This window comes from Trichomycterus rosablanca, chromosome 13, assembly GCF_030014385.1.
Source record: "Trichomycterus rosablanca isolate fTriRos1 chromosome 13, fTriRos1.hap1, whole genome shotgun sequence".
Lineage (NCBI taxonomy): Eukaryota > Metazoa > Chordata > Actinopteri > Siluriformes > Trichomycteridae > Trichomycterus > Trichomycterus rosablanca.
Window position 1 is genome coordinate 18,491,370 of NC_086000.1, and position 9,906 is coordinate 18,501,275.

Below are 9,906 nucleotides of genomic sequence, written 5' to 3' on the forward strand. Positions count from 1 at the left end.
ATTTTTACAAGCACATTTTCCTCTTTCTCTTAATAACTGGTGGTACCCAAAGCACCCTTAAACAATACACCACATGACCGTGGACATTCTGTGTGTCCAGAATATACATATGTTTAAAAAACACAAGCTTTTAATATTGTATTATTAATGTATTATTATTGTATTTTTTTTTGTGTTTTTTTGTTATTTTTTAATTTTTCTTTTCAATTTTATGTTTTACCACTGCTTGATCCTAGTTAGGGTTGCAGTGGGTTTAGTTTCCCCCGAATAACTGAGCGCAATGAAGCAACATACCCCAGACAAGATGCCATTTCATTGCAGACTTAGCCAATCATGTGTGTATGTAGATGACTGACCAGCCAGTAGCACCACTGGGCAAGCCTGTCAAGGCCTGTATCTCAGTGGCAGTGGGCTACTGTACGCTATTTCAATAATACCAGTCATCAAGTTCACCATTTCCCAAAATATAACGTGCCGAGACCTATAGTAGATTCAGAATTAGTAGTATTTAGACCCCTTGACTTTTTACACTTTATTGTTTTGAAATCTGACTCACAAACATATTCAGACCTTTTGAACTTCAAATTGTGATCAGGTGCCTCCTGTTTGTTTTAATTGTTCTTAAAATGTTTTTAAAACTCAACTGAAGTCCACATGTTGCAATTTAAATTTATTGGGCATATAGTTTGAAAGGGGACACAGTTTTATTATCCTGCATTGTCAGGATGAAAACCAACACATAAAGGCCAAGGAACTGTCTGTGGATCTTTGCGATTAAACAAGAATATATTCAAGTATATTCAAGGCTTTGAGTGTTCAAGCTCGACAGCTTTCTAGAGTCAGTTGTCTGGCCAAACTGGGTCTCTGGCCAAGAAGTGCCTTGGTGAGGGAGCTAAGAAAGACAGACCACTGCCAGGTTGCCACTGATTGGCCCTTGAGCAAGGCCCTTAACTCTCAATTGCTTAGACAATATACTGTCACAGTACTGTAAGTCACTTCAGATAAAAGTGTCTGCTAAATGCCAAAAATGTAAATGTAAAAATGTAAATGTAGATTGGATAACCGATTTTTCTCCCCTATTCTAGTCGTGTCCAATTACCCTGATTGCGTCCTCTATGCTGGTTCGACCCTTCACCGCTGAATGACGATGCCTCTCAACTGACTTGCGCTGATTTTTCACCTGCATGAGTCGAGTTCATACACTAATGGACGCTGTGTACGGAGGGTCACACCCCCATCAGCATTATTCCTCAGCCCTGTGCAGGTGCCATCAGTCAGCCAGCAGGGGCCGCAGTTGTATCAGTTATGAGGACCTATGATCCGACTCTCTACCCTCTAACCCTGAACAACAGCCAATCGTTGTTCATGCTGCCGCCCAACCCAGTCGGAAAGGTAGAGTCGAGATTCGATGCAATGCATTCAGAACCCCAACTCTGGTGCACTACTGGTGCGTACTTTACCGCTGTGCCACCTGAGTGGCAGACTGTTAAATTTTTTGCCATTTAACACTTTCATCCAAAGTAATTACAACTGTGACAGTATACATTGCTAGCAACTTAGGGTTAAGGGTCTTGCTCAAGAGCAGTGGCAACAGTGGCAACCAGACAGATGTGGGGCTTGAACCAGCGACCTTTCGATTACTAGTTCTGTTCTAGCACTGTATACAAGTGAAACCCTATTGCATGCCTATAGAACTTTCCTGGTAAACATAAATAATGGGAAATGACTGACTACTTGTGACACAATAACAGGCTTGTTGAAGGGTGTGTTTAAAGGGTTCTTTCAAAGCATCACAGTAAATAGCATTTTTCTGGAAGATGTTGAAGTGGGATGAACTGTGTGGGATTTTTCCTATTTGCTTTATTTTTAACAAACTAGCAAACACAGCACACATTATATTGTGAAGTAGCGGAGTTTTGTCCACGTATAACAACTGTTGGCACATATAACATGTGACTGGCCTCTGGCAAGATTTAGTATTGTTTACACTGCCTGCGTACTGCAGCTAAATCTGTCCAGGCATCACATCCTGTGTTTGTAAAGTGAGGCAGGCATATCATGATCAATTCAATGGCAGGAAATGGCCTTTGCAGTAAAGACACTGACTTCACTTCGCTAAACTTCCTCACATGTTCATCATAATTTGCTGTTTCCTATATACAACATAAAGAAATGTAAATGGCAATGAAGTATGAGCATGTAAGTTATATAAAAATGTGAATACCAATGGGTATGGGTTTACAGTTTGAAATATAGTTGTATGGAGGGTTTGGGACACCCTTGGTCAAACTAAAAGTTTTGTTGATTTTCCAGTAAATAAGAGACATGTCTCATTATCTCGAGAAACAAAGTATTAATGTATTGTAGTGGAATTCTTGGTTCTGTGGGTAACTCTCAAGCATGCAGTTTATAGACGTTCTCTGTGTGAAAGAGTGAATTTCCTAAATATAGAAAGACTAAGGCAACATTTTCTGCTAGATTATTAGGCTGTTATCTAAGTCATGTAACTTTGCCATCATCGCTTTGCATGGTTGGCTGCACAGATGAGTCAGCTTTCTTCAATGTCCTCTGTCTCATGTCGCCTGTAGCAGACTTGCCCCTGATAATGCAGTCCAAATCGTGATCTTGTCAGTCTAGCTTATTCTCGGTCTTCCTCATTTTTGAGTCATGTCATATGTGGGTGTCTCATCACATGCCCAAAAGTGAAGTAAACTTGCTGGACTTAATGTGATTCAGTATCTTTAAAAACTGACTGCCAAATCTTTTGCACATGCCACATTTACCCTTTATTCTTATGAAGTCTTTACACCAATTAGAAGCAGCAAAATTTCCAGTTCAATTCCCAAATAAATGTTGACTTTATTTGACTCTGATTGGTAGAGACCTAATGTCAATGTATGCAGTGATCGAGAAAATGGTCCAGGAAATAAACCTGCATTGAAATTAGCTTGGCAAATGTACTTACTAACATTTAAATAAGTAAACATCTAAATCTTGATGACACTTGAAGGAAGCCACAAGAAAGGTTATTTCCTCTAGCCTGCCCCACCACATCAACTTTTCTCTCAGGAAGTCACTGTGAATGTTTTCCTGTAAGTTAGGAAAAATCAAGGAACTTACAAACATTAGTCTTGTAAAATGACCTTTATTGCTGAGATAATAAAACCCACATTCCATAAATTATAAGGAACGGAAATTAATTCAGCCTCACATTTAGGATAGTGTTTTAGATGCACTTAACTGTAGTTGCCAAAGGCATTTGTAAACTGTTTGGAATTATCTAGATTTAAACATTCATGACGGTTTAGGTCAAAATGGTGAATTTATTATTTATTTTAATTCATTTGTTGCCAAAGGTGAATAAATAAGGAACAATTGTTGGTTATTACTTTAGGTAGATTGTTTCTGTGTAGTATTGTAAGATTACATTGTGTTAATTTATTTATGCAGAAATTCAGGCTAGTTTTCCAATGGTAGTTATAAAAACTGTTATTAAAATCAACACATTGCTGTGTTTAAACAAACGATTATTATTGATATTATTGAAATTATTTACTGATTGTAAATAATATATATGCAATTATATACATATTATAGTATATAATATGCTATATCTATGCATATATGCGATTATAGTATATAAAATAACAAAAATGGTTAAACATTTGTTTATTCGAAAGATTTATATAACAGTACATATAAAAATTAAGTGTACATAATTTTTACAGAGATGATTACAGCCTCGCCTCAGAACTTAAAGTCCATTGGTGTAGATGTTAAACGAATTGAACAATGTTGTAAAGACAGGCTTGTACAGCCCTCTAGTGGTAATTCACAAAGACACAAGACTGGATGAAAAAAAAATCTAAATATTAGATACTTACAGTGAGGTCAAAAAGTATTTAGTCAGCCACTGATTGTGCAAGTTCTCCTTCTTAGAAAGATGAGAGAGGTCTGTAATTTTCATCATAGGTACACTTCAACTATGAGAGACAAAATGAGAAAAAAAATTCCAGGAAATCACATTGTAGGATTTTTAAAGAATTTATTTGTAAATTATGGTGGAAAATAAGTATTTGGTCAAACACAAACAAGCAAGATTTCTGGCTCTCACAGACCTGTAACTTCTTCTTTAAGAAGCTCTTCTGTCCTCCACTCGTTACCTGTATTAATGGCACCTGTTTGACCTCGTTATCTGTATAAAAGACACCTGTCCACAGCCTCAAACAGTCAGACTCCAAACTCAACCATGGCCAAGACCAAACAGCTGTCGAAGGACACCAGGAAGAAAATTGTAGACCTGCACCAGGCTGGGAAGAGTGAATCTACACTAGGCAAGCAGGTTGGTGTGAATAAATCAACTGTGGGAGCAATTGTAAGAAAATGCAAAGACATACAAGACCATTGATAATCTCCCTTGGGGTCAAGATCTCATGCTGTGGGGTCAAAATGATCATGAGAACGGTGAGCAAAAATCCCAGAACTACACGGAGGGACCTGATGAATGACCTGCAGAGAGCTGGGACCAAAGTACAAAGGCTACCATCAGTAACACACTACGCCGAGAAGGACTCAAATCCTGCAGTGCCAGGCGTGTCCCCCTGCTTAAGCCAGTACATGTCCAGGCCCGTCTGAAGTTTGTCAGAGAGCATATGGATGATCCAGAAGAGGATTGGGAGAATATCATGTGGTCAGATGAAACCAAAATGGAACTTTTTGGTAAAAACTCAACTCGTCGTGTTTGGAGGAAGAAGAAGAACCCAAGAACACCATACCTACTGTGAAGCATGGGGGTGGAAACATCATGCTTTGGGGCTGTTTTTCTGCAAAGGGGACAGGACGACTGATCCGTGTTAAGGGAAGAATGAACAGGGCCATGTATCGTGAGATTTTAAGCCAAAACCTCCTTCCATCAGTGAGAGCATTGAAGATGGAACGTGGCTGGGTCTTCCAGCATGACAATGATCCCAAACACACCACTCGGACAACGAAGGAGTGGCTCCGTAAAAAGCATTTCAAGGTCCTAGAGTGGCCTAGCCAGTCTCCAGACCTCAACCCCATAGAAAATTTGTGGAGTCCGTGTTGCCCAGCGACAGCCCCAAGACATCACTGCTCTAGAGGAGATCTGCATGGAGGAATGGGCCAAAATACCAGCTACAGTGTGTGCAAACCTGGTGAAGACTTACAGGAAACGTTTGACCTCTGTCATTGCCAACAAAGGTTATGTTACAAAGTATTGAGTTGAACTTTTGTTATTGACCAAATACTTATTTTCCACCATAATTGACAAATAAATTCTTTAAAAATCCTACAATGTGATTTCCTGGATTTTTTTTCTCATTTTGTCTCTCATAGTTGAAGTGTACCTATGATGAAAATTACAGACCTCTCTCATCTTTCTAAGTAGGAGAACCTGCACAATCAGTGGCTGACTAAATACTTTTTGACCCCACTGTACATCACGTTTTATTTACAATGGTACATTGAAACCCAACGTCAGTTGGTTCTGGGAGTGGTGTTGAGTTTTAAAAGCGTTGAGTTTCAAGGTATTTTTTTTTCCATAAGGATGAATGGGAAACCTGTTAATGCGTTTCATGATCCCGTGGAACTGCATATATTTTATTTCACATTTATATTTTTAAATGTGAAATAATAGGGTATTTTTGACACTTATACACTGAAAATAACACAAATATAATGTAAAAAAACACTGAAATACAATTGAAAAACAGTTAAACACAATAAAACCTGTACTTTACTTCTTTATTGTTTCTTTACGCTTCTTAATAGTAGAGATGCTTGATCTTGGAATACCGTATTCCGTTCAGTAAAGGCGCATTCACATGAGAAGCGGCACAGTAGCTTCTGTGCTGGCTGTGCCAGTGCACAAAGCTTAACGTGACTTATTGTACTAAAACAAGCGAGGAATTTCATTAGTGGAGAGAACATATGAGCAGTAATAATCAAGAGAAGTTTCGTGCTTCTGTGTAGTTCTTTTAATACATTAAGTCACATTAAGCTTTTTTTTTTTTTACGATAAGCGTTTTAGACCTGACCTTTAAGAAAAAAAAAACCTAAAAATTGTGATTTTCACAATTTCTCAGAACCCCAAGCTGTAACACAAGTTTAAAAGTGAAACAGTGAAGAAAATCCAGCTAAACACAGATTTATGTGGATGCTTTTAGGGTAATTTGACAGTTAGTCCACACAAATGCAGATTCGTCTCATATGAAAAAAAACAAAAACGGAACATGTTGAGTTTAAGGCTTAAGGGTACAAATTTCTCGACAAAGGGCGTTGAGTTTTGAAGAGTTTGAGGTCAGGGGATGTTGCGTTACAAGGTACCACTGTATTTATTTATTTTTTTACAATTTATTCCATGCATTTTTCATTTGCTGTTCAGGGTCGTGCGGGTCATGCTCCACCGGGCAAACAATGGGAATCCCCTGGAGAGGGCACCAATCCATCGCAGGGCTTACCCCCCAGACATAGCCATTTATGTCTGTGTAGGTGGCGAGCTGGCTGATAGTACCGCTGAAATTCGATCCTGGATCTCAGCGGTGATGAGTGGAATCTCTTTTATAATTTTTCAAGTCATCCATAACAAAGCTTCTTAACAAACACTATGAGTCAGTATTAGGCATGTTTAGCCACCTGTTATATTTGGCAACAACCAGAAACTGACACATACTGACAATTAATGATTTATTAAATCTTAGGAGGCTGGTATTGAATTATGTTGTAGTAAATCATTGTATGTTATTTACATTTAATAAACTCATTTCATTGCATGAAAGCAAATCCAAATGAAAATGCAATCACTAAATGTTCCTTTGCTCCTGTGTTATTCATTCATGTTTCAGCTGAGCCACTCCTGATTAATACATTTAGCTGTTTCACTTGTGGCTTGTTCTGTTGTCATCCCAAGTCCTTGTGAATGCAGACTCATATTTGTATAGTAATTCTACACCATTCAACTTCCCAGTTCAAACAGTTCTTATTGGATTTGTTCATTGCTTTTATGTCAACTTTGTTACAGTAAACATGGTTTCCTGGTCTGGTTTGATCTCATGCTTTTGTAAGGCTGTCTGTGCCCTAACATGCACATTTGTTTCTCAATACAACAGATGATTACAGACTATCTAGCACGTCTTACTAAAGACATAATCATTCTAGATAATTACCATAAGCTACATTTCACAACACTAACATTAGCAAAGTATGGGCACCTGAAGTATGGTATTGCACTGTACTCATCAGGACCTAGAGCTACACTTTATAACAAAAAGTATGTTGAGACCCTTCCTAGGTTCATGTTTGAATCTTGTCAGCCATGCCCATTGCTAACTGCTGTTTAAAATAAATATTAAATAAAATGTACTATTTGCTTGTAACCTTGTGTCAACAGTTAGGGAAAGACCATTTTCTGTTCCATCATGAATGTGCATCTGTACACAAAGTGAGATCCATGAAGATGTAGTTTAACAAAATTGGTGTGAAGTAACTCCTGCACAGAGCCCTGCCATCGATCCCATTAAACACCCTCATGATCAAATAAAATATAATGTATAAGTCAGGCCTTCTAATGCAATATCTGTGCCTGACCTTATAAATGCTCTTTTAATTTAATGGGTACAAATTCTCAGTAAAAGTGCTGGGCTGTGTGCTATTGTATTAGAATGGAATTAATACTCTACCTACTGATGACTAGCTGACTGAGAAGAGTCAGTTTTTACCAGCATATTGACAGCTTACTGTATTTAACATGCTTTGTACCTCAGGCTTTGTGCACCTGCTTTTTAGTGGTACAAAAAACACAAGGTGCATGCCAAGATTGTACAAAATTGTAGTCACACAACTTTTATTTTCACACTTTCTTAGTTTAAAACAACATTGACACAATACCAGTATTTGTATAGACGCTGGCTCCTAGATTGAAATTAAAGTGTACTTTCACCTTACACAAAGAAACAGTCCATGTCACCTTTAAAATCTTTCTTGTGAGACATTGACAGTTTTATCTTCTGCAAAACGTTTGGCTTATAGTGTGTTTGTCTCACATTTGACAAAATGTGTATTAAGTGTATCAGTATATCAATGTGTAAATGCCAATGCTAACTCCTGTCCTCTGTTAAAAGCACCTACACTGGGCACACAGGCATTGGAAATAGACAACAGATCACTGGTCAACTGGCACTTCAAATCCTGTGTTTGCAATGATTATGTGGATGGCTTGGCAGGGCGCACTGTGGGACAATCTGCTTCACAACCTACAGAAGTTAAAGGACCCCTGGTAATATCCTGGCTGGCACCAGATACCACAGGACCTCTTTAGATGTCTTGCTGAGTCCATATCTCGGCAGGTCTAAGTTGTTTTAAAGTTAGGTGAGTGATCCTAATGTCTTGGCTCATTAGTGTATGATGTGCTTGCTTACTTATTAGCACAAAACATTTTCAGCTTTCCCTGCTGGCTTAAGGCCTCAAGATTACTCATTTTAAACTTGGGTATTACAGCATTAATGTTTAATTCACTGAGATAAATAGTTTGAAGAAATCAATTTGTTAAATAGAGTTAAAGTCCTAATGCTTGAGGTGGTTCAGTGGGTAGCACTGTCGCATCACAGCAAGAAGGTCCTGGGTTTGATCCCCAGGTGGGGCGGTCCGGGTCCTTTCTGTGTGGAGCTTGCATGTTTTCCTCCGGGAGCTCCGGTTTCCTCCCACAGTCCATGCAAGTGAGGTCAATTGGAAATACAAAAAATTGTCCATGCCGCTCAGGTGGCGCAGCAGTAAAACACGCTAGCACACCAGAGCTTGGATATTGAATACATCGTATCAAATCTCAGCTCTGCCATCTGGCTGGGCTGGGCGGCCACATGAACAATGATTGGCTGTTGTTCAGAGAGTTGGTAAGCCAGTTCCTCATAACTGGTGCAATTACGAGCTCTGCTGGGTGATTGATGGCGCCTGTGCAGAGTTGGGGAATAATGCTGATCAGAGTGTAGCTCTCCATGCACAAGGCCGATCAGCATATGAACTTGCACATGTGTGTCAGTTGCGAAGCTGTATCAGTTGTATCGTTCGAGGTGAATCGTAACGCAATCGGGGTAATTGGATACGACTAGATTAGGGGAGAAAATTGGGGGGAAATTTCGGAGAAAAAGAGGAAATTTTTTTTTCCATGACTGTGTTTGACATTAAAACTTGTGAACTGATAAACCTTGTGTTACAAGTAACTACTGTTCCTGTCATGAATGTAACCAAATTGTAAAACATGACATTAAAATGCTTGATGTTACAGCATTAGCAGTTAACTATGTACATGTTTTAAACTTGTTACTTATATGTATTTTTTAAATGATCCCTTTATCTGTGAGGGTTAAATTTTTGACACTGTATTTTAAACCTGACTTAATTTTTAACCGACTCAAGTAAGAGTATACTGATATATTTGAATGAAAGTCAAATTTATAAAGTCTTTAGGGCATGAGGTTTATGGGAAACAGGGTGTGTGAATATTTTGGCTTTAAAAAAATCTGTCATTCATTACTTCCATTTGTGTTTGGAAAACACCAACCTTAAAATACCCATTTCATTTGAGACCTTCTTACTGCACTAGGCTCAAAACCTTTTTGGTTGTGTGCTTTAGCTTATGTTTACATTACTATTATAACAGAACAGCATATAGTTTAAGTCAGAAGTTGACAAGCATGTGTAATGCACATGTATGTAATGGAATATGGATTTTGATCATTTTCACAGCTGTTCTTTTCTGTGTTTGATTTGAACACAAACGTGTTTGTTTATTAAAAAAAATACAATTTTATTATAGGTTCTCCAGAACCCAGTGCAGCAACCATGCTACATAGTGCACCATGGTTTAAAACATTAAAAAGTTTGTTAAATCTA